The sequence below is a fragment of the Manis javanica genome, chromosome 1 (assembly GCF_040802235.1).
Source record: "Manis javanica isolate MJ-LG chromosome 1, MJ_LKY, whole genome shotgun sequence".
NCBI classification, from domain to species: domain Eukaryota; kingdom Metazoa; phylum Chordata; class Mammalia; order Pholidota; family Manidae; genus Manis; species Manis javanica.
In genome coordinates this window covers 187,611,280-187,637,466 of record NC_133156.1, presented here as the reverse complement: position 1 = coordinate 187,637,466, position 26,187 = coordinate 187,611,280, and positions in this window count along the sequence as shown.

Sequence of the window (26,187 nt, the reverse complement as noted above, 5' to 3'; positions counted from 1 at the left end):
TGTAGCCAGGGGGCAAAAAAGGGAATGTCAGACTTTACGGTTTTGCTAAGGTTTTCATTTTAAGTAATTCAAACTTAAACAGCCATATGCATGTAGTGCCTGTTGTACTAGGGGTGCAATTCCAGAACCTCCTCTTGGGTAGAGTTCAATGGACAGGAATGATTCCACCAGACACAAAATCATGTTAACTGTCAGATGGATCATGCCTTTAAAGCAACTATCATGACAGCCCTAAAGAGAGAATCTCCAGAAAGCTCTTAAAATGTGACACCACTCAGACACCCTGACAGCAGCTATAGGAATTGTTGTTTTCACTTTCTGTGGTAGACAGAACTTTGGGAAACACTTAACGTCACAACTCTTTAGCATGCAGCACTGACATGCTGGCACACTCACAGGAGATGGGGACCAAACTGCATGGAGTTTCAGGACAGTCCTAACTTAAGGTTTTGTCTTAGAATGAAGGGTTTGGAGGTGGGGTGGGGATGGAGAGGAGAAAGGGAGTTTATCTTTTCATTTATACCATCCACCATGGTTTGAATTTCAATTGTGTACATGCATAACTTTTATCTAAGTAAATACATGAATACATGAAATTATTATCTCAAGTCTTCGGTGCATTAATATTGGCATGGAAAAGTGCTCAGGATATTTTGTTTTGTGAAGAAAAGCAGATCACAGAAACCATATGGTCCCTTTTGTGAGGATGCACACACACACACACACACACACACACACAGAGTGAGGACACATCTTGATGGATATATTCTAAGTGTTACTTTGGTAGTGGAGTTTGGGATAACTAATTTTTTGTCTTGTATTTCTCATTTTTCTTCAGTGAACATGCGTGGCTTGTGTTGTAAAAAAATAATGAAAAGATAATTTACTATCATAGTATTCACAATATAACTGTTCCTTTTCTCTTAGGCTGTTGCTTTTTTTTTTAGCTCCAGTGTCCTGGGCTTTTGTGTAATGAATGAACAAAAAATTTAGCCTGCTCTCTGGCTCTGTTCATTATAAATATGATAGCTCCAGTGTCCTGGTTCAGGAAATAGGGTTAAATAACCAAATGAATACTTTAAGTCTAAGTGTGTCCGGCCTATTTTGAAAAACAGTAGTCTTTGGAAAGGTGACTGAGAAAAAAAAAGGCAACTGTTTCTCCATAGTCACTGTGTGAGAGAGATCTGTAGAACTGTGCATGGCTGAAAAACTATTCTTTTGTAATTAATCCACTGGATCTGTTTTGGTTTTGATTTCTTCGTGTCTTCGGTTGAATTGTGTCCCTTTAGAATTCATATGTTGCAGCCCTTAACTCCCAGTACCTCAGAATGTAACTGTTTGGAGATAGGGCCTTTGAAGAGGTAATTAAATTAAAATAGAGTCTTTAGGGTGACCTGTAATCCAGTGCAACTGGTGTTCAATTAAGCAGAGATCAGGACACAGACAACCCAGAGAGGACGCAGAGAGGAGGCAGCCGTCTGCCAGCCAAGGAGAGAGACCTCAGAAGAAGCCAACCCTGTTGATACCTTGATCTTGGATTTCTCGCTTTTGGAATTGTGAGAAAATAGATTTCTGTTGTTTCAGCCACTCAGTTGGTGGTATTTTGTTATGGCAGCCCGAGGAAATTAACACACTTGGATTTTGTGTGCCTTGCTTCGTTTCAAAGAGAAATTAAGGAACATTTTTTGGTGAGCTTTTCGTTGGGTCTAAAATCTGGCAAAACAAAGTTTGTTGTCCAGTGTGGGAATTTAGTCTGACTTTTTGAGGTTGGCTTCTCATAAAACCTTTGGGGACAGTGACATCTAGTGGTCATTTCTTTTATATTCCCTTTTCGGTGGTTCTCATTCTGGGGCACGTTAGAATCATCTGAGGAGATTCTACAATAATCCTGATACCCTGGAGACCCCCGGGAAAATTATGTCAGAATCTCCTGGAGTAGAACCTAGACACTGGCATTTTTAAGAGCTTCCCACATTAGTGCAAAGTGTAGCCAAGCTTGGGAACACAGCTTTCAACGGGTTCCCCTGCCACATACTAAAAACTCAGTTCAGTGAAAACAGTTCTGGGTTGTAAAAAATGGGAGCTCAAATTATGGTGGTTTCTCACATTATGAAAAAGTTTGTTAATTTCTGTTCTTGTTTCTTGTCCCTTTGTCTCTGAAGGAGGTAAAATACATGAGGGAGGGACTGGTTTGCCATTGGGTCACACGATCCTGGAACAGTGCTGGGCAGAGTGTGGACTCAGAATAGCTTTTGTGTAATGAATGAACAAAAAATTTAGCCTGCTCTTTGGCTGTGTTCATTATAAATATGATTTCCATACAAGGGAGAACAAGAGCTACACTGCAGGGTGGATTCCGTTCAAGGTGACTCATGGAATAGGATAGGTAGACATTTCTTGGTCTGTCATATAATGCATAGGTCGATTTCTTGGGGTCTTTACTGCCTCTGATCCCAGGAGAGGATTTTTAGAGGTTCAGTGTAGCAGTCAATTTTCAATGTCTATTCCATGTTTTAGTTAAAAACTTTTAAACTTTTTATTTTTTCCCTCCGTGCTTTTCTCCCACTGCCTTTAGACTTGGAAGGCTCTCTATTATTTAAAAATAGTTGAAGATCCACATTGAAGTTTTCTAGTTTTTAAATTATTTCTTTTTTTATTGGCTTAACATCCTGGAATTAATTTTTTTTTTGCACATTATGCATGGTGAGTATCTGATCTGAGATTTTCTCAAATCCTAGAGCCTAGATTTGTGAACACACCATTCCTTTTTCTGACTTGTGCTGCTTTCTTTATCCTGAGCGAAGTCCTTTTATATACTAGTGTGAAAGATTTAGATTGAGATTTTTTCCTGGCAAAGTAGATGGAAGACATGCATTGTCTTCAAGGAAAATCTTTAGGAACCTGCTTCTTGACCTTTGGATGTCCTTAAAAAACAGTGAGTGAGGAGAGTAAGAAAAGAACAAGACTTGGTTCTTGGAAAGGATTTCTTGGGAGAGAGCTGTTGCTGGACTCTGAGCCCCTACCTTCCCTTTTTAGGAGGAGTGCAGGGGTTGCTTCCTTCAAACCCCAGGCTTGAGACCATTAGGAGAATGTTGAAACATTCTTTCTACTGGGGAGACACAGAGAATAAGGGCTGACTCAAGGGAGTGTGTCAGTGGACACCTCCTTGGAAACCGAGGTGGTCCGAGAAGGCTGTGACATTTGTGGATTGGACCCCATGCCCCCAGGTTGTAGGGCACAGGGTGTGTGAGTGTGCCGTAAGGACCAAGGGGGGGGGGGCGCTGCCTGGAAAAGAAAGATGCGGGACTGTTGTGGTTTAAAACACATTCACAAATTCTGTAATACTTCTTCCTTCAAGAGATGATACCTAATTCCTCTCTGCCTGATTGTGGGCTGGATTTAGTGACTGGCTTTAATGAGCACAGCATTTGTTCATTAGTAGCATAAAGAGAAACAGAGTCAGAATCCTGATCAAACCATTCCTGAAGCCCTGACTGTTTCTAAACTTTTCAAGTCTGCTAGTGCTTCTTAACTGGGGATGATTTTGCTCTTGAGAGGACATGTAGCCATACCTGGAGACATTTTTGGTCATCACAACTGGGTGAGTGCTACTGGCACTTAGTGGGTAGAGGTCAAGGATGCTGCTCCAATACACAGGGCAGTCCCTTCTTTCCTGCGATGAAGAATCATCTGGCCCCAAGTAGCTACGATACCAAGGTTGAGAAACTTGGAACTATAGATTTGATTAGATTCAGGTCTTTTTGGGGCAAGAATAGTTTGTAGGTGGGACTGTGAACTCTTATTACCTCACATGAGATGTGTTTTCTTGGATCTCTGAACTTGCTCCCACTTAATTTGCATCCCCCTCTCATTGCTTGGTAATCCCGTCCACCTTCCCCAAGCCCAGGGAGCTGCCTTCCCGTTGTGCTCCTACTGCTATGGCATTGGGCTGGGGCATTTGGGGCATACTGGTGGGTGGGTGTTCCCCCCACTGGGCTGGAAGCATTTTGGTGGTGGGGACTCAATCTGTCTTCTCTCAGACACTCAGCATCTCAGGACGTGGGAGTTATTGGTACATGCTTGATACATAAATAAATCAATGAACAAGTGAGTGACCCAACTCAGATATTTGAGGCAACCATAGGCAATGCCTGTTTATTTTCGGGCAGGAGCCAAATCAATACAGGGGTATATTCACAAGTCCATTTCTTTTCAACATTCACCAGTAAAATGGTATAGCAAAATCACCTTTTATACATACAGTGGGATGTTACACAGAATTAAAAAGAGGGAAATCCTGTCACATCCTATAACATAGATGGACTCTGAGGACACTATGTTAAATGAACTCAGTAACAAAAAAACCCAGATACTGTAGGATTCTCTTGTATGAGCTATCTAAAGTAGTCAGGCTCTTAGGAGCAGAAAGAAGAATGATGCTTCCTAGGGGCTGCGGGATGGGGAGATGGGGGCAGTTTAGTGGGTATAGAGTTTGAGTTTTGCAAGATGGAAAGGTTCTGGAAATTTGTTGGTAACAATGTGAATATAGTTGACACTAAAATACTGCACAGTGAAAAATGGTTAAGTTGGTAACATTTGTTATGTATTTTTAAACACAATACAAAAAGATAATTAGTGAAAATTAAAAAAAAACTGTCCCTGTGGGTCACCCCTTGAGAGACTTAGCTGGATTTAGGAGGCAGGGCTCAGGTAGCCTCTCTCATCATTTTTGTGCTGATTCCTGAGGCTTTCACCTGCTTGTTTCAGACACTAACCTTGTTACCAAATTCTGGGGCAGGCCATGGAGTCCCTCCGTCCCTGTTGAACTTTCAGCCCAGCGTGGTGCCTGGCCAGCTGTGGCCGCCCGGTGTGTGCCTCTCTCTGCCACCCAGCCAGGCTGTCATGGGAGGAGGGGACAGCGCTTTGCTCCTTCGGCAGCGGGCAGACACTGAAAGAGCAGGGCCAGAGCTCTCCTGCTGATGTGACCAGTGGAGGTGGGCCGTGCTGCATTTGTCCGCATAGCCTCCTGCTTTTTAATCGTGAGACACCTGAGGTGTGTTCCTGCTCCTAATACACAGCTGTGTAGCCATGGCATTCTTCCAATGGCTCATCCCAGCCACAGGCAAGTGGCTCTCACCAGCGCTGTGAGGGGCCTTCACACCTAGTTTGTCACCTCTCCTGTCTTCCCCTGCTCCCCTCTGCCTGCCAGCCAGTTAGCACCTCTGTTGAACAGAAGGCTGGGAATAGAAGGGGGCCCTGCTCCTCATTCCCATCACAGGGAGTCAGGCTGGAGAGCAAAGGAAGGGGGCCCTCCCTTCCACCCTCCCTCCCCGTGTCCCTGTCTCCCTTTCCTTCTCCTTCCACCGGAGTCTCCCCTCTTTTGGGAAACCATATTAGAGCTGCCTGTAGAACGTTCGGGAAGAAGAGCTACCCTCCCTCTTCCCTGGCTTCTACTCCCTGCTTCCTAGGAGGATTCCGTGTGGAGCATGCGTTTTTGTTAGCCATGTCTAATGCCACATTCCCACATTTTCCCCCTATCTATAATTTCATATTACTTTCATAACAAAGGAAAATCAGCCTTGAAGATGTGACTATAAGCTTGGGGAAGAGGGGTAAAAGACTTTAAAATGTTGTATGAGTAGGACGTGTTTGTTGTATGAAAAATTTGAAAATAGAGAAAAGACAAAGGAAGAAAAATAAACACTAACTATAAAAATGTGTCACTCAGAGATCTTTGGAGGTCAGCATGGGTTTGCCAGAAAGAAGAGGCCGAGAGGATGCAGGAGGGGGAGACCTGGGGCCGAGGCCGAGAAGGGAGAGCCAAGAGGGGGCACATTCAGCTCCCCAGTGCTACGGACATCTGGCACTGGGTCCATGCTAACTGCTCAGGAGCCTCCTGACACACATGAAATGTGTCAGGACGTTTGTTGCAGGAAGAAAGGGGAAGCCACTGCCTCTCATCTCCCGCCGCTGAACATTTGCTGCACAGGAGGCCTCATTTCTGGGTCATGTGTGCATGAACACTCTGTGCCTCACTGAGAAAACAGAGAAGGAAGTGTGGGCCCCAGTTAGTGCTGTAGGAACTGGTCTGAGTGGACCAAGAGACTGGTGAAGCTGAGTGAGTCTGAAATGGCATGCAAGAGGCATCTGGTCCATCTACTGCTTGGTTTTGCTGTGCAAAGGTAACTGCATACCCAGCACAGTGTCTTACACTGATCCATCCTCCAGTAACCCTAGGAGGAAGTGCTATTGTTATTGCCCACTTCAGAGATTAGAAGACTGAGATTCAGAGGCAAACTTTACCCAGATGGTCCGAGTGAGGCTGATCCAGGATCCAGGCAGGCCCACCCTGTGTTCTCTGTGATCACTGCTCATTGGTCATCTGGGCTTGTGCAGTGTCCATCCAGCTTCAGGTTGGTTTGCTGATTGAACCACTGTTGGTGTCTCTGTTTCGCCCTTCTGTGGTGCCAGCTGCATTTTAAGTCAGCTAACAACTCTCAGAGCCATTGCTTCCCTTCTCACACCAGGGGGCACAATAGAGAGAGAGGCTTCCCCAGGGTTTCCAGGTCTTCACTGATGGCCCAGCCCAGGTGGCCTGTGATCAGGGGAATGGGGTGGGTCAGGGGCAGGGGGTGGGATCCACTCTCCCTAAATAATGAGTGGAGGAGCAGAGGAGCCTGGGAAGTCTGGGCTCAGTTCAGAGGGGAAGGGGGATGGATGCTGGGTAGGCATCCTCTGGCCATTTGGGCACTCCTTCAAACTTAATCATGAGCAAACACAAACTGCATGAATGGGAGGAACAGGCGGAAGGAGTACCGAGGGGATGGTATCCTGGCCCAAGCCTGCCCTGGGACTCCCTGCTTGAGAATCCTGCCTCCTGACCTGTGCTCAGCCAGGGTCTCCAGTCTCTGTCTAACCTAAAAGCAATCCTCTCAGCCCCGCTACTTATTCTTTCAATACATTCCTTGCATCACTTCACCGGATTAAATTTTCTGGCTCTGCATCCAGAGTCCTGACTGATGCATGTGGGATCTCTGAGGAGACCCCGTGAGCCCCACCATACCTGTCCCCCTAGAGAAATCAGTAGTCAGGGGCACAAGTGGAGGCCAGGACATCTTCCTGATTGCTCATGAAGGAGAAGTTGGAGACATAATTTAGTGTGAGAGCCACGTGGGGCTGCAAATCAAATTCCAGAGTCAGATACAGCCAGCCAGACAACTGGGTAGGACTCCTGGCCCAGGGGCAGTAGATCAGGTGCCACTGCAGCCAGGCTGCTGCGAGGAGTGAGATGGGAGGAGCAGGCCAAATAGACCTCAGTTACTCTTCCCAGACTTACCCACCAGGTAGGCCATGCCTCCTCCCGTGAGATGGAATGAAAAAGGGGGACAGGGTGAGAGCAGGTAGTTTATTGATAATCCCTCCTCAGGGAGACCTGTGGTGGAGAAGAGATATTTTCTCCTAACAGAGATACAGCATCTCCCAGTTATTCCTATCTGTCCATCCACCCATCCACCTGCCTACCCACCCCTCCATCCATTTATCTGCCCATCCCTCTGCCCACCCACGCACCCACCTACCCACGCACATATGTAGGTACGTGTCCATCATCCTCTCCTGATCTCACAAAAATGGACACATACTATACACTCTGTATCTCCTTTTCTCCTCTAACAAGACTGTTAGCACTGTTGATCTATATCAGTAACACACCATTACCACATTTCTCTTAATAGGTACTTGTATTTCATTATTTATCATAAATTATCAAATAATTTCTTAGTTTTGAAAATTTAGATACTTACTCATTTTTCACCATTATAGATGCCATCCAATCTTTGCCTGCATCTGGATGACTCCCTTAGAATATATTCATAGAAGTGGGATTATTAGTGTTAGAAGTGTTTATTGACTCAAAAGGATGGTATTTTAAGTTTATTAATGTGTATCTCCAATTTCTTTTCAGAAATATGTTATATTATATTTTTACCAGTAGTATGTGAGAAAGTGTCCATTTTTAACATCTTTATCTGATGGGAAAAACTTACTGTTTTAATTTGTATTTCCTGATTAATGGAGTTGAATATTCATTATATGTTTGTATATTTATCATTCATTTTTCTGCTATTTTCTTTTTTGCTTTTCTGGTAGTGTGTCTTTTTAATTTGGTAAAGAGGTCTTTAACTGTTAAGGACATCAACCTATTGCTTGTTAAATATGTTACAAGTATTTTTTCCCATTTGGAGTGTACATTTTAATTTTATTTAATATCTTTGACTTACAAAATTAAATTAGGCCTATAATTTTATCCTTCAAGGTTCTTATGTCTGATACTTTGTCTGCAGGGACTATAGTTTTTTTTTAAAGAGGATATCAGGAGATTCTCAAGGTGGCGGCATGAGTAGGGTGGCAGAAATCTCCTCCCAAAATCATATTTATTTTGAAAGTACAGCAAATACAATTATTCCCTAAAAGAGTGACCAGAAGATATAGTACACGAGTCAAGCTACATCTGCAAGAGCCCAACAGCTCATGGAAAAGGGTAAGATACAAAGCCATGACCCAGTGGGATCCGAGCACCCCCCCACCCCAGCTCACCAGCGGGAGGAAAAGAATCAGAGTGGGGAGGGAGTGGAAGCACAGGACTGCTAAACAACCAGCACTAGTAATCTGCCCCGGGAGCACAGACACACGTTGCATGGTGTGCTGGATATTGGAGAAACGGAAAAGTAAAATCTGAGATTAAGACTGCGAACAGATTCCCATAGGTGGCTGCCCTGGGACAAAAGAAAAGCAGACACTTTAAAAGTCTTAAAGGAACAAGGGTTTAACAGGTGGACAAAATTGTCTTGGCACACACAGCCCAGCAGGCTGGGAACTTTAAGGAACTTCAGGTGCCCTAACCCCCTGGGTGGCAGCACAGCTCCAAACCCTCATATGGCAATAAGCAGCCTGCCGTTCTTTCCCCTCTGCCTGCACTGCAAGCAAACTGGCTGACCCGCCATTGCTGTGAAACATCCAGGGAGCAGCCCTGCCTACAGCAACCACACAGCTTAACACAGAGGCTTCTCCCTGTGCGTGACTAACCAGCTCAGACCCAGGCGCTGCTCCCTGCACATGGTTGACTGGCACAGACAGTGGAGACTAGTGCAGAGTCCAGGAGGCACAAAGGGCTTTGTTTTAGTGGCAGAACACACGCTGCACTCTGAGGCCTCTGCCAGTGCCCTAGGCTGTCCCGAGGGCCACTCCACCCATGACAGCTCAGGGGATTAACCCAGAGGCTGCTCCCTGTGTGCAGTTGAACAGCACAGACAGTGGAGATGGGTGCAGAGTCTGGAAGGCATGAAGGGGCTCTGTCCTCACAGCAGAACACTTGCTGCTTGCCTGTGACCTCGCCATTGCCCTAGGCCATTTTGAAGGCCTTCCCACCCATGGCAGCTTAGGGGTTTAACTCAGAGGCTTCTCCCTGTGTGTAGTTAACTGGCACAGACAGAGGAGACAGGCAAGATGACCGGTAAGCAGGAAGGGACTTTGTTCTCCCAGCTGACACACATGCCACTCGCCAGCAACCACTCCTATCACCATGAAAAGGCAGAAGAACCTTATTCAGTCCAAAATCCCTCAAACACCAGAGAGAGGGCTTGTGAGACTGAAATCACCAATCTTCCTGAAAAAAAATTCAAAATAAAGTCATGAACATGCTGATGGACCTGCAGAGAAATATGTAAGAGCTAAGGGGTGAATTCAGGAGGGAGATAACAGAAATGAAACAATCTCTGGGAGGACTTAAGAGCAGACTGGATGAGGTGGAAGAAACTGCTAATGGAATAGAAGCAGAGAACAGGAATACAGAGAAGCTGAGGCAGAGAGAGATAAAAGGATCTCTAGGAATGAAAGAATATTAAGAGAACTGTGTGACCAATACAAACAGAACAAAATTCACATTATAGGGGTACCAGGAGAGGAAGAGAGAGAAAAAGGGATAGAAACTGTCTCTGAAGAAATAATTGCTGAAAACTTCCCCAATTGGGGGAAAGAAATAGTCTCTCAGATGGCAGTCCACAGATCTCCCAACACAAGGGACCCAAGGAGGACAACACCAAGAAATATAATAATTAAAATGGCAAAGATCAAAGACAAGGACAGGGTATTAAAAGCAGCCAGAGAGTGAAAAAAGATCACCTACAAAGGAAAACCCATCAGGCTATCATCAGACTTCTCAGCAGAAACCTTACAGGCCAGCAGGGAATGGCATGATATATTGAATGAAATGAAACAGAAGGGCCTTGAACCAAGATTATCATTTAAATTTGAAGGAGGGATTAAGCAATTCCAAGATAAGCAAAAGTTGAGGGAATTTACCTCCTACAAACCATCTCTACAGTGTATTTTAAAGGAACTGTCCTAGATGGAAGTATGCCTAAGGATAAGTAGCTGTCACAGAAAAGAGAGTAGAACAACCAAACACTAACTAAATGCAAAATAAAATTAGATATCCACAAAATCAGTCAAGGGAAACAGAAAGAATACAGAATCAAATACTTAACATATAAAGAGTAGAGGAGGAAGAAAAAAAAGGAGGAGAAATAAAGAATCATCAGACTGTGTTTATAATAGTGTAATAAATGAGTTAAGTTAGACAGTTAGATAGTAAAGAAGCTGCCCTTGAACCTTTGGTAACCATGAATCCAGAGCCTCCAATGGCAATAAGTACATATCTATCAATAATCACCCTAAATGTAAATGGACTGAAGCACCAATCAAAAGACACAGAGTAATAGGATGGATAAAAAAGCAAGACCCATCTATATGCTGCCTACAAGAGACTCACTTCAAACCAAAAAACATACACAGACTAAACAGACTAAAACTGAAGGGATGGAAAAATATATTTCATGCAAACAATAGGGAGAAAAAAGCAGGTGTTGCAGTACTTGTATCAGACAAAATAGACTTCAAAACAAAGAAAGTAACAAGAGACAAAGAAGGATATTACATAATAATAAAGGGGTCAGTCCAACAAGAGGATATAACCATTATAAATATCTATGCACTGAACACAGGAGCACCTACATATGTGAAACAAATACTAACAGAATTAAAGGAGAAAATAGAATGCAATGCACTCATTTTAGGAGACTTCAACACACCACTCACTCCAAAGGACAGATCAACCAGACAGAAAATAAGTAAGTACACAGAGGCACTGAATAACACATTAGAACAGGTGAACCTAACAGACATCTACAGAATTCTACATTGAAAAGCAGCAGGATACACATGGAACATTTTCCAGAATAGACCACATACTAGGTCACAAAAAGAGCCTCAGTAAATTCAAAAAGATTGAAATTGTACCAACCAACTTCTCAGATCACAAAGGTATAAAACTAGAAATAAATTGTACAAGAAAACAAAAAGTCTCACAAACACATGGAGGCTTAACAACATGCCCCTAAATAATCAATGGATCAATGACTAAATTAAAACAGAGATCAAGCAATATATGGAGGCAAATGAAAACAGCAGCACAACACCCCAACTTCTGTAGAACACAGCAAAGGCAATTCTAAGAGGAAAGTATATTGCAATACAGGACTATTTAAAGAAGGATGAACAATCCCAAATGAATTGTCTAAATTCACAATTATTGAAACTGAGAAAAGAAGAACAAATGAGGCCCAAAGTCAGCAGAAAGATGGACATAATGAAGATCAGCAAATAAATAAATAAAATTGAGAAGAATATAACAATAGAAAATATTAATGAAACCAGGAGCTGGTTCTTTGAGAGAGAGAAAAAAAAAGATAAAACCCTAGCCAAACTTCTTAAGAGAAAAAGAGAATCTACCCACATAAAAAGCAGCATCAGAAATGAGAAAGAAAAAATCACGATGGACACCACAGAAATACAAAGAATTATTAGAGAATACTATGAAAATCTATATGCTAACAAGCTGGATAACCTAGAAGAAATGGACAACTTTCTAGAAAAATACAACCTTCCAAGACTGACCCAGGAAGAAACAGAAAATCTAAACAGCCCAATTACCAGCAACAAAATTGAATCGGTAATCAAAAAACTACCCAAGAACAAAACTCCCGAACCAGACAGATTCACTGCTGAATTTTATCAGACACATGGAGAAGACATAATAACCACTCTCCTTAAGGTTTTCCATAAAATAGAAGATGAGGGAATACTTCCAAACTCATTCTATGAAGCCATAATCACTCCAATACCAAAACCAGGTAAAGACACCACAAAAAAAGAAAATTACAGACCAATATCCCTGATGAACATAGATGCAAAAATACTCAACAAAATATTAGCAAACTGAATTCAAAAATACATCAAGAGGATCATACACCATGATCAAGTGGAATTCATCCCAGGGATGCAAAGATGGTATTTGAAAATTCATCACCATCATCCACCACATCAACAAAAAGAAGGACAAAAACCACATGATCATCTACATAGATGTTAAAAAAGCATTCGACAAAATTCAGCATCCATTCATGATAAAAACTCTCAACAAAATGAGTATAGAGGGCAAGTATGTCAACATAATAAAGGCCATATACAACAAACCCACAGCCAACACTATACTTAACAGCAAGAAGCTGAAAGCTTTTCCCTTAAGATCGGGAACAAGACAAGGATGCCCACTCTCCCCACTTTTATTCAACACAGTACTGGAGGTCCTACCCATGGCAATCAGGCAACACAAAGAAATAAAAGGCATCCAGACTGGTAAGGAAGAAGCCAAACTGTCACTATTTGCAGATAACAACATGTTGTACATAAAAAACCTAAAGAATCCACTCTAAAACAACTAGAACTAATATCTGAATTCAGCAAAGTTGCAGGATACAAAATTAACACACAGAAATCTGTTGCATTCCTATACACTAATGATGAACTAGCAGAAAGAGAAATCAGGAAAACAATTCCATTCACAATTGCATCAAAAGAATAAAATACCTAGGAATAAACCTAACCAAGGAAGTGAAAGACCTATACCCTGAAAACTATAAGGCACTCTTACGAGAAATTAAAGAGGACACTAATAAATGGAAATTCATCCCATGCTTTTGGGTAGGAAGAATTAATATTGTCAAAATGGACATCCTGCCTAAAGCAATCTACAGGTTCAATGCAATCCCTATCAAAATAGTGACAGCATTCTTCAAAGAACTGGAACAAATAGTTCTAAAATTCACATGGAACCACAAAAGACCCCTAATAGCCAAAGCAATCCTGAGAGGAAGAAAAAGTAGGGGAGATCTTGCTTCCCAACTTCAAGCTCTACTACAAAGCCACAGTAATCAAGACAATTTGGTACTGGCACAAGAATAGACCCATAGACCAGTAGAACAGAATAGAGAGTCCATATATTAACCCAAGCATGTATGGTCAATTAATATATGATAAAGGAGCCATGGATATACAATGGGGAAATGACAGCCTCTTCAACAACTGGTGCTGACAAAACTGGGTTTCATGTAAGAGAATGAAATTCGATTACTGTCTAACTCCATACATAAAAGTAAACTTGAAATGGATCAAAGTTATGAAACCATAAAACTCTTAGAAGAAAACATAGGAAAAACTCTCTTGAATATAAACATGAGCAACTTCTTCATGAACATATCTCCACAGGCATGGGAAACAAAAGCAAAAATGAACAAGTGGGACTATATCAAACTAAAATGCTTCTATACAGCAAAGGACACCATCAGTAGAACAAAAAGGCATCCTACAGTATGGGAGAATATATTCATAAATGACATATCCAATAAGGGGTTGACATCCAAAATATACAAAGAGCTCATGCACCTTAACAAACAAAAGCAAATAATCCAATTAAAAAATGGGCACAGGATCTGAACAGATACTTCTCCAAAGAAGAAATTCAGATGGCTAACAGGCACATGAAAAGAAGCTCCACATTGCTAATCATCATAGAAATGCAAACTAAAACCACAATGAGATATCACCTCACACCAGTTAGGATGGTCAACATCCAAAAGACAAACAACAACAAATGTTGGCAAGGATTTGGAGAAAGGGGAACCCTCCTACACTGCTGGTGGGAATGTAAATTAGTTCAACCATTGTGGAAAGCAGTATGGAGGTTCCTCAAAAAAACTCAAAATAGAAATACCATTTGACCCAGGAATTCCACTCCTAGGAATTTACCCTAAGAATTCAGCACCCCAGTTTGAAGAGACATACATACCCCTATGTTTATAGCAGCACTATTTACAATAGCCAAGAAATGGAAGCATCCTAAGTGTCCATCAGTAGATGAATGGATAAAGAAGATATTGTATATATGCACAGTGGAATATTATTCAGCCATAAGAAGAAAACAAATGCTACCATTTACAACAACATGGATGGAGCTAGAGGGTATTATGCTCAGTGAAATAAGCCAGGCGGAGAAAGACAAGTATCAGATGATTTCACTCATCTGTGGGGTATAAGAACAAAGCAAAAACTGAAGGAACAAAACAGCAGTAGACTCACAGAACCCAAGAATGGACTAACAGCTACCAAAGGGAAAGGGACTGGGGAGGATGGGTAGGAAGGGAGGGATAAGGGGGAAAAAGGGGCATTACGATCAGCACACATAATGTAGGTGGGGGGTGACACGGGAAAGACAGTATACACAGAGAAGACAAGTAATGATTCTATAACATCTTGCTATCCTGATGGACAGTGACTGTAATGAGGTATGTGGTGGGGACTTGACAACAGGGGGAATCTAGCAACCACAATATTGTTCATGTAATTGTATATTAATGATACCAAGAAAAAGAGGATATCAGATCTGTACAGTGCTTAAATATGGGACAACATGCTTTTTTCTAAATACTCTACAACTTTGCTCTCCAAATAATTTATCTTCCAGAGCTTTCATAAATATTCTTATTTTCCTTTGGTTGTGAGAAAGAATCCTTGAAATCTGTATGTTAGCACTGATTTTATAAACACTGTTTGCCCAATTTTCCTTCTCGATTTCTACATCCTTGATTTAAAGTTGATTCTATATCCCTGATTTAAAGTTCATCATCAACCTAGGATGTGATAAGGAGTTTATATAATAATTCTCCAGTGAAGTATCAACTTAAGCACCTATCACTCAGGCAGTTTATAAATTCATTTGTTCAACTCCATAAAGCAATAGATTCCATGATCCTTGCTCTGGGGAGAATTATGTGGCTGGATCCCAAGCTAGAAATTGCAGGGCTATCATGAAGCTATTTTCTCCTTTTCCTAACAATTATCAGCAAGAATCACATAGAGATCAATCCGGCACTGGAAAGAGGGCAGCAGACACTTTGCAGAGGCTAATGGTTTCACAGAACAATCCCTGTTCACGCCAGTGATCCTGTAAATTAGTTACAACATTGTCATTGGGGCTGTTAAACTGGGTTCCATGAAAAATCCTTGTGATTTTTGTCGGCTTTCCTTTAGTTTCTATTATGTGTACAGGTTTCAGAGATTGTTACTGTACTGAGCATATCCTGTATGGATGCCTCTGCCCTCCTCATTGCGTCCCAGACATAAGCCTTCGAAGTTCTGAAATTCCCAAAGGCAGGTGGTGTGGTTCCAAAAGAGGCTGGAAATGGTTTTTTTCTTTGGGGAAGTCTCCAAACAGACAGCTCAGAAAGCTACTGTGTGTGGTCTACTTTTATGTAAGTCTTCCTTGCATGCTCCCTTGGAGAGAGTTCACATTTATTTGTATATTTATATTTAAGGGAGCTGTGCTATTTCCAGGTCTTGATGTATTCACCAATGAATACTTTACATCTTGCGTAAAAGATCCCTCTGTGGAACTCCTGAATTTGGTGCAGAGAAATCTGGGCATTTTCTCTTTAATTGCTTAATAAAAGTATAGCTCCTTTGATAAGTGAATCAAGGCCACAGACTTGAGGACTGGAAGGGGGTCTTCAGGGCTATCTTAGGCAGCCCTGGGGGTTGGGCGGGGCAGCTAGCTGTAAGAGCCATAAGGCTCCATGTCCATGTGGGGTAGGATCTGGGGCACCTGGGGCTCCAGGGGTGATGATACGTATAATCTGTAATGGGCTGCATGCATGTGTGTGTGTGTGTGTTTTGGGTGCATGTTAGAGTGGTGGATGTCTAGAGTATTCAGTGTACTAGGTTCCTATTCCTACTGTAACAAATGACCAGAAACTCAGTGGCTTAAAGCAACACAAATTTATTCCTTTACAGTTATGGAAATCAGAAGCCCTAAAATCAAGGTGTTGGCATGCTCTGTTCTTTGTGGAGGTCCTAGGGGAAAATCAGTTCCAGCTTTTTCCCAGCTTCTAGAGGATGCCTGCATTCATTGGCTTGTGTCCCCCTGCTATCCTCAAAGCTGGCAGAGTAGCATCTTCAAATCTCTCTGACTGTGTGACCTCTGCTTTGGTTATCACATCTTCTCTGACTCGGATACTCCTGTTTCCCTGTTATAAAGATCCTTGAGATGACCTTGGGCCCACTGAGGTAATCCAGATCTTTAACTTACATCTGCAAAGCCCCCTTTTCCATGTAAGGATACATAATCAGAGGTTTGGGGGATTAGGATATAGATATTTTGGGGGACCATTATTCTGTCTTCCACATTCAGTAAGACAGATCTGCTTCACCTTTCATGTTATTGCAAAGATCCCCAGTGAGAAACGAGGATGAAGACAGTGGTGTGGTTTGGAACACCTTACATCAATGATGCACCATTTACATCACGGCTTATTTCAATCTCACTAAAGTATATTTGAAATAACACTGGGACTCTGAGTCAAGAACTCTGATTTCCTCACTTAATAGCTGTCTGACCTTCAGACAACTTACTGACCCTGAACCTCTTGAAGCTCAGCATTCCTATCTGTAAATTGGGGGACCATTGTGATCAATGGCAAGAATCAGCTAGATATCTGGGCAAATTGAGAGTTTTGGAGTGTTTTGTCTGTGAAATTCATTTGGAGAGGGGCTTTCTAATTCTCCAGTGTAGGATGAATTTGCCATTTTGTCCAGAGAGTATTTTTGTTTTTCTTTCTCCATTTGTGTTAGTTCAGATTATGTGAAAAGTGGACACTAAAATGAGATTGGACATGAGATTTATTGGGGAAAATGCTTGTGGGGGGAAGTGAGGAGGGAGTGGAGGTGGCTGGGAGAGCCATCAGGCTGCAGTGAGGTCTGACTTCTGTGGAGGAGGGAGCTGGGGTGGTCGGGTCTGGGTCTTGCTACAGGAACTTTTTAACTTTAACTCATCTGTGTAGTTACATTTAAATAAGTATAGGCTGAAGTGGGTTGGAGTCATATTGTTGAGGGCCTTGACTAGGGAGCATCAGATAGTTATTGGTAGATGAGAAACTCAATCCCAGCTGCCCTTTAAGAGGGTTGTCCTAGGATATAGGAGGGTGGGTTCAAATGGGAGAGAACGCAGCCGGGGCACCATGGCGGGGCTGTCGCAGCATTCCTTAGATGGACAGTGGTAAGGGCAATGAGAAAAGAAAGGAAAGAGCAGCCATGTGAAATTATCCCAAAGAAGGACATTTCTTTGATTCTTCCCTGCCAAATACAACTACTGGACTATTTTAAGTCAGTTTTCATTGTTGAGGGGCCAGGAAATGGTTATCATTGCTGTTAAATGACTACTGTGAAGAATGGTGTTCATTTGCAAATATTGGCCCCATCCCAATGTGGGCTGATCTCACAGCTCCAGTCTGCACCCTATTCCTCTTCTCTTTCTCCTCTCAGACTGAAGAACTCAATGAATGTATGTCAGGAGCAGGCATAGTCAGGGCATGTTTCTCCCGTTCTTTGACAGCAGACAAACTCATCAAATGTTGACTTGCATCTTTTTGAATTTATCATGACATCTGAAGTTGCTAATACTTTATGAAAACAAAAAGCTGGGAAAGATGAAGGTAATGCAGGTTTAAAAGATGATTATTTTTGCCACTGATATGACCTAGGGATGTTGACCTTGAATATACTTGTTTGTGAGAAGTGTTGTTAGGCTGCTGTAGATTCCAAAGTGGGTTAGAATTGAAACAAAGGAGATGGCCCTAGTGACCTTGCTTTTGGAAGGAAATCCACTGAGCATGCGGGACATCTCCAAAACTCCTGGCAACAGCAATGGATGGCATGCGAGTCTTGATGGGTAGATAAGATGTTGCAGCAGAGCACACTTGGAAGTTCAGGTAGATTGCTCCAGAAATCTCAGTTGCTGGGCTGAGTTTACAAATAGGATTCTAGTCATTGGGCTGGAGAAAGCAAGGCCACAGCTCTCATTCTAGAGAGAACTCACAATACCCCCCATGAGAGGGTCCAGGAGGAGAGAACAAGACATGGGCCAGGAGCTGGGGTTTAAGGTCAGAGCTACAAGAGGCATGCTGGCGAGTGTCCACCATGTTGGCCTCTTCAGTTTCTTGTGCCTGAGGTTAGGCTTGGGCTGGAGCACTGAGGCAAGGCTGGCCCTGTAGATGAGACATCAAGGGCTCCAGTAGGGAGGAAGAGGCTGGGGGCTAGGCACAGCCAAGGCCACCAGGTAGGAAACCAAGATGTCGATCTCAAACTGAAACAAGAAGCAAAGCCACCTGGAAGAGTTGTTAAAACAGAGATTGCAGGACCACACGTCTTGAACTGGGGTCCAAGAATTTGTATTTCTGTTTCTGGTTGATGCTCATGCTGTTGGTCCCAGGTCCAAACTTTGAGGATCAGTGTTTCTCCCTATTTACTGAATGTTTGAATCACCTGGGAAAGTTTTAAAAACTATGGATGCTTGTGTCCCTCCTTCCTCATAGATTCTGATTTAATTGGTCTGTGGTCTCCGGGTGATTCTAGCCCCTGAAACCACTGCTTTAGTCTCTGATAGGCTCTAACCACAGTGGTTTTTGAACAAAATTTATTCTAAAATTTACATATAGTAAAATTCATCCTTTTTGACATTCAGTTCAATGAGTTTTGACAAATGTGCAGTCATGTAACCATCATCACAATCAAGATATGGCCCCATCATCCTCCAGATGCCCTCACGCTGTCCCTTTGAAGTCAACTCCTCTCTTTCCCTTAACCGCTGGAAACCACTGGTCTGTTTCTGACCATACAGTTTTGCCACCCAGGATGTCTAAATCTAAATGGAATCACGGCGTGTCACCTTTTAAGTCTAACTTCTTTTGCTTAGTGTGATTCTTTTAAGATTCGTCAGTTGTTTCTTTTTATTCTTGAGCAGTAGTCTACTATATGGGGGTACCACAGTCTGATTAACTAACTAAAGGATATTTGTTTTTTATAAATAGTTTTTTGTTGGTTATGAATAAAGCTTCTGTAAACATTCATGTATGATTTTTGTGTGACCATCATACCTAGAAATGACATGGTCAGTGTATGTTTAATTTTATAGGTAATTGCCAAACTGTTTTCCAAAGGGGCTGTACCATTTTTGCATTTCTACTAGAAATGTATTAAAGTTCCAGTGGACTCATAGCCTTTCTGGTATTTTGTATTGCCAGGTTACTGGGGAGGTGAGCAGTCTCACTGGTTGTAATTTGTATGTCCCCAATGAATGGTGATATTGAGCACTTTTTTTTCATTTGCTTATTTGTTATTCAGTATCTTCTTGGATCCATTTCTCCTTTTAATTCTATCAGTTTTTGTTTCATGTAACTTGAGTCTCTGTTGTTAGGTACATGCACATTTAGGATTGTTATGTATTCTTAGAGAATTAACACTCTTATCATTATATCATGTCTCTATTCTTGGTAAATATCCTTGTTCTGAAGTCCATTTTTTCTGATATTAGCTTTTAAAAACATTAACATTTGCCTGGTATATATTTTTCCATCATTTTAACTTTAACTCATCTGTGTAGTTAAATTTAAATAAGTTTTTTTTGTAGATAGCATATAGTTGGGTATTTAAAACAAAATCTAATATATCTGTTTTTAAATGCAGCAGGTTTTATTTTAATTTTTTAAATTGAAATACAGTTGACATACAATATCATATTAGTTTCAGGTGTACAACATAGTGATTCAACAATTATATACATTATAAAATGCTCACCACAATAAGGGTGGTTACCATTTGTCACATACAAATGTATTGTAATATTATGGACTATGTTCCCTATACTGTACTTTTCATTCCCATGATTTATTTATTTATTTGTTTATTTTTAATCTATCTTTTAATTGATGTGTTTAAGCTATTTATATTTTATATGGTTGGTTTAATGTTCACTATTTTCTTGTTTTCTATTTGTCTTCTTTTTGTTCCTTAATCCTCCCACCTTAGTGTCATGTATTATGTCTATATACATTGAAAACTCTTAGACAGTGTTATAATTTTTACAGTCAATAGTCTTATGTTTTAAGATTTAAGAGGAAAGTTGGTCTGGTACATTTACCCAGATATTTACCACTTCTCATGCTTTTCTTGTATTTGTGTAGTTCTGAGATTCCTTTGGTTATCACTTCTCTTCAGTCTTTCATTTATTCTAATGACAGTAGTTTCCTTTCAGTACTTTAAATTGTTATACACTGTTTTCTGGCCTCCATTGTTTCTGGGGAGAAATCTGCAGTCATTTGTTTCCTAAATGCAATCTGTTGATATCCTTTCAGCTGCTTTCAAGACTTTTTCTTTGTTTTTATTTTTTTCAGCAGTTTGATTATGTTGTATTGGGTATTGTTTTCTGAATTTATCAAATTTGGGGTTCATTGGAGCTGCTTGAATTTGTAAATTTATATGTTTCACCAAATTTGGAAAATTTTCACCATTGCCTATTTAATTATTTTTTCTCTGTATCAGTCTTTTTCTCCTTTTCTTCTGGGATTCCACTGTAGTGAATGTTAGAATTTTTGATATTGTTCTACAGTTTCCTGAGACTCTGTTCTTTTCTTCAATCTTGTTTTCTCTCGATTGGATAATTTCTATTGCTCTGTCTAAAAGTTCCTATGTCATCTCCATTCTGCTATTAAGCCTATCCAGTGAATTTTTCACTTTACATATATTTTTCAGATCTAAAATTTCTGCTTGGATCTTTTTAATACAAATTTCTATTTCTCTCTTGAGAACTTCTATTTTTTTATTCATTTCTATAGTATTTACCTTTATGATATGAATATAGGAGCTGTTTTAAAGTCATTATCTGATAATTCCAACCACCTGAGTCATTTAGTGTTTGTCGATTGCCTTTTCCCTTGAGAATTGGTCAGCTTTTCCTGTTTTTATCACGTGAGCAATTTTGTATTGTATCCTAGCTATTTTGAATATTATGTTGCATGTTTTCTGAGTCCTGTTGAAATCCCCTGGAGAACATTGATTACTTTTGTTTGTTTTAGTGGGCACTTAACCCTATTAGGCTCAGACTGGGCATTCTAGCCAACATTCTGTGGGCTGTGGATCCAACATCCGATTGGTTGTCAGCACGTTTGCTATGCTGTTTGGGTCTTCCCTGCACATGTGTCCCTCAGGGATTGGTCTTGGGCTTGGCCAGACTTCACAGCCTTTGGTATGCTTCTTTGGGTCTGTTCCACTCACATGCGCTCAGACTGCATTGGTTCAGACATAGAATTAGGGGATCCATTTCTCCATCTCTCTGCTCTCTGTGATTACCCTCACACTCTTCAGCTTCCAGGACCTGCTCTTCCCTGTTCTTCTGGCCAGAAAGATGGGCTTCTCTCAGAGAACATTCCCTTTGTCTCATGCAGGTCTGCACAACTGGGGCTGCCTTTAGGTTCAAAGTGGTGAAAGAAAAGAGCAAGAGAAAAATAACACGTATTCCCTCCACTCTTGGGGCTGTAGGGATTCCTTTTCCTCTGGCCAGACACCCAAGATTTTTCTTGGGGTTTTAGGTGTCTGTCCAGTGCAGCTCAAAAACTGGCCCTTGGTCAGGACTAGTGGAGAAAAAAAAAGAAAAAATGGTGATCTTTCCCCATACACTCAGGCTCACAGGGGTCTTTTTCCTAGTCTTCCAGCCAGAAAATGGAGGTTTCTCTTGGAGCTTTGCTATTCATGCTTGCTTCACAGTTCCACAACTTGGACCCTATTCTGTCAAAGCTAGAAGATAAAGAAGCTCCCTCCCACTACCTCCCAGGAAACTCATTCTATACTGGTTGTTCCTCAAGTTCTGATTTTCCTTTCTGACCTGCCCTCTGTTGTTTACAGATTGTTTGGGAAGTTGCTTTTTGCAAAATTTTACATTGCAATAAGTGGAAGAGATAGGCCATGTTGCATTTACTCTGTCTTGACTGGCATCGGAAGTCACCACAACTCAGTATGTTTTTCCCTCTTTAAGCAGAAAGGATTTTTTTTCAAAAGTGATGACTATTTTATTTTTTCCAGTTTTATTGTGATCTAATAGACATACAACATTATGTAAGTTTAAGGTCTACAGCATGATGATCTGATACACTTCAAATTTGCAAAATGATTACCAAGCATAGTAGGGTTAGTTAGCATCTCCACCCCTCACATAATTACCTCTGTGTTTGTGTGTGTGTGTGGTGAGAATATTTAATATCTATTCTCTTAGAAATTTTCAAGTATAACAATAATATAGTACTGTGTTATTCAGTATACTACAATTATATATTAAGTATAATATACATATAATATTATTACATATAATAAGTATTGTTAACTATAACCAACATGCTGTAGATTACATCCTCAGAACTTATTCATCTTATAAGGGAAGTTTGTTCTTTTGATTGACAGCTTCCCATTTCCCGAACTTCCTCCCTCCACGCCCCCTAGTAACAATCATTTTATTCTCTGTATCTCTGAGTTTGGCTTATTTACATTCCACATATAAATGATATCACACTGTTTTTATGTTTCTCTGTCTGACTTATTTTACTTAGCTTCAAAGTTCATCCATGTTGTCACAGATGACAGAATTTCCCTCTTTCGCATGGCTGAATAATATTCCATTTTATATATATATCACATCTTCTTCATACTTTTATCCAAAGATAGCCTTTTAGGTTGTTTCCATGTCTTGGCTGCTGTGGATAATGCTGCAGTGAACATGGGAGGCAGACATCGCTTTAAGATCTTGATCTCATTTTCTTTGGATATATATACCCAGAAGTGGAATTGCTAGATCATATGGTAGTTCTATTTTTAATTTTTTGAGGCACCTCCATAATGTTTGCCATAGTGTATACATTCCCACCAACAGTGTGCCAGGGTGACCTTTTCTCTTCATTTGTTATTACTATTGTTACTCCTTGTCTTTTTGATAATAGCCATTCTAACAGGGGTGAGGCGATATCATTATGGTTTTGGTTTATATTTCCCTAATAATAATTTTCTAATGATTAATGTTGAGCATCTTTTCATGCACCTGTTGGTCATTTGTATTTCTTCTCTGGAAAAATGTCTATTCAGATCCTCTGCCCATTTTAAAAAATCAGATTGTGTTTTTGCTATTGAATTGTATGAGTTCCTTATATATTTTGGATATTAAACTTTTTTCATATTTATGATTTTGCAAATTATTTTCTCCTACTCAATGTGCTGACTTTTTGTTTTATTCATGTTTCTTTTGCTGTGCAGAAGCTTTTTTTTTAGTTTGATGTAGTCCCTTGTAGTTACTTAGTTTTGCTTTTGTTGCTTGTGTTTTTAGTGATATACATTGTTAAAAACTGGGTGTTGAGGTACCTTACTATTATTATCTATTTCCCCCTTAAGATATTTTAGTATTTGCTTAATATGTTGAGGTGCTCTGATGTTGTGTGCATATATATTTATGATTGTTATATTTTCTTAATGAATTGACACCTTTATAACTATGTAATGACTTTCTTTGTCTCCTGTTACAGTATCTGACCAAAGGCCTATTTTGTCTTATTGTAAGTATAGCTACCCCTGCTCTCTTCTGTTTCCCACTTACACTGAATATCTTTTACCAGCCTTTTATTTTGAATCTATGTGTATTTATCCTTAAAGCTGCAATGAGCCTCTGATAGGTGGCATGTAATTGGGTCTTGTTTTTTTAACACAGTGATGGCTATTTTAATTCACCTTTGATGGTCTGGTTCTTCCAGTGTTGCCCTCTCTTTGTCTCACTACACCTTCTATTATTGAGCAGCTTTACATCTTCTTGGAGCTGTGCAGTGAATTTTGTGCCTTGCAAAATTCTCTGCTGTGTTTTTTCCATAGTCTGTGACTCAAAGGTGGATGTAGACTCTAGGTCTTCTTCCCCTTGGGGTAAATTCCAGGACTTTTTAAATAGCCATTATTAGCATGTGTATACGTGTTTGTGTGTATGTGTGTACATAGTATCTTGATTTCAATGTGTAGCTCTCTAATAATAAACCTTCAAATCATCTAGGTCTAAGGAGACCTAAAAGCCTTTGTATAAATAGGATACTCTATAGTTCCTGAGGTGGGCATGCAGGACTGGCCTAAGTATGACCTTGTGATACACAGTTACATGGATGGTATCATGTTGAGTTTTATCTTCTATTTTCTCATAGTTGCATGGATGGTATGGTATCATGTATAGTTTTATCTTCTATTTTCCCACTCTTATTGTTTGCAAGCAGTTCTTTTTGGCCTGGTTTGCTTGTGCTGTTTGTGTAGAGTCTAATCTGTCCACAAGATGTGGAATTTTTATTACACTGATGTTTTAGAATCTATGTGGGTGAGGGTGCTCTGAGTATATCCCACTGTGGAAGTGACAATTTGAGTCAAACAGTGAATTATCTCCATTAGCATTCTCCTTCAGTCCAGGAGTGCCCATTAACTGTGATGAAGAGAGAAGTGTGGGGCTGTTACAAGCTCAGAGAGGAACTCCTAACTCCCTTTTTGACTGATGTTTGCTAGCAGCTCTGCCATTGGCTATTACCCCAAGATGGGGAGGTGTCTTTTCAGGAAGGAGGGAACAGGTATGGAAGAATTTCCCTTTATAGTGTTCCTGAGTTTTAAACTCAAAGAGGGGAGCATTTATATGCTGGTCACAGACCCAGGCAGATGGAAACTTTCTGAGGCACCTGTTTTCAAGCTGTTTGCACTCCTTATGGAGGCCAGAATGGATGTGAGGAGATGTAAAAAATTCCACAAACTCTGGTTAGGGTATTTGTAAGTAGCCAAGTAGAATACTTGTTTAAATAAAATCAGTGCCCAGATATATTTTTATATGTGTCATATTTTGCTCAGCATGCATGTATTAATCCTTTAGTTGAAGGAGTGAATTGGTATTAACCTGGTATGATGCCATACTCAGAGTTCCCTAGGTTTATTTTCCATTTGGAGTAAAATCAGGATTAGAATATGAGCCCTGATCCTTTTTCTTCTGTATCTTGTAAAAGACATAGCCCTCATGTTTTGGGATGATGTCATTTTCTTTTTGGGAGAAGAGTCTGAGATTAGTATTTGTCCCTCACCTTTCAGTCTGGCTTTTGATTTAATTATCCTGCAGAAGTAATCTTTCAGGAGGATGTTCTATCATAGCTTTAATGCCATTTCAGATTTTGCCTATGTGGACAGGGCCTGAGTCTCCTCCGAGTGTTCAATTAGGATGACTTACGAGAACAAAGTGGGGGAAATGGCACTGGGTATCATACCAAAGCCATTTGTGCTATCAAATAATGATGTCTCTTTTCTAGAAACACATAATTATATTTGGAATTCATGATAACATTCTCCTGTATTTCCAAATCCAGACCACAAACAGATAAAATATCAGAGGAAAGAAAATGCTTTTGATGTGTCACAATTCATTTATTTTCCAGCTTATAATGCTTTGTCTTATGTATGTGAATGAGCACTTATTAAAACATAAGAGGGCTATTATTCAAATATTCCATTCTGAACATTTGTCCAACTAAGTTTAGTTTAATATGTCCTACTGACATGAAGAATGTTGAGAAAGTATCCCAAATAGACTTCAGGATGCAATTAAGACACTAAATTAGGCTTTGTTCCTAAATATTTAAAAAATATTTATTTAAGTTATAAAAGTAATACATAAACAGATACTTTAGGTAAAAAAGCAAACAATACATTCTTAAATACTTAATAGCAATGGGGCAAAAATCCCTCTTCTGTAAGAAATTTGGGGATCTATCTTTCCATGGCTAATACCCTTAATTTAACATTTTTTACATTAAAATAATTTTATAGCCACCCAAATAGAGTATATAACATAAGTTTTTGTTTAAA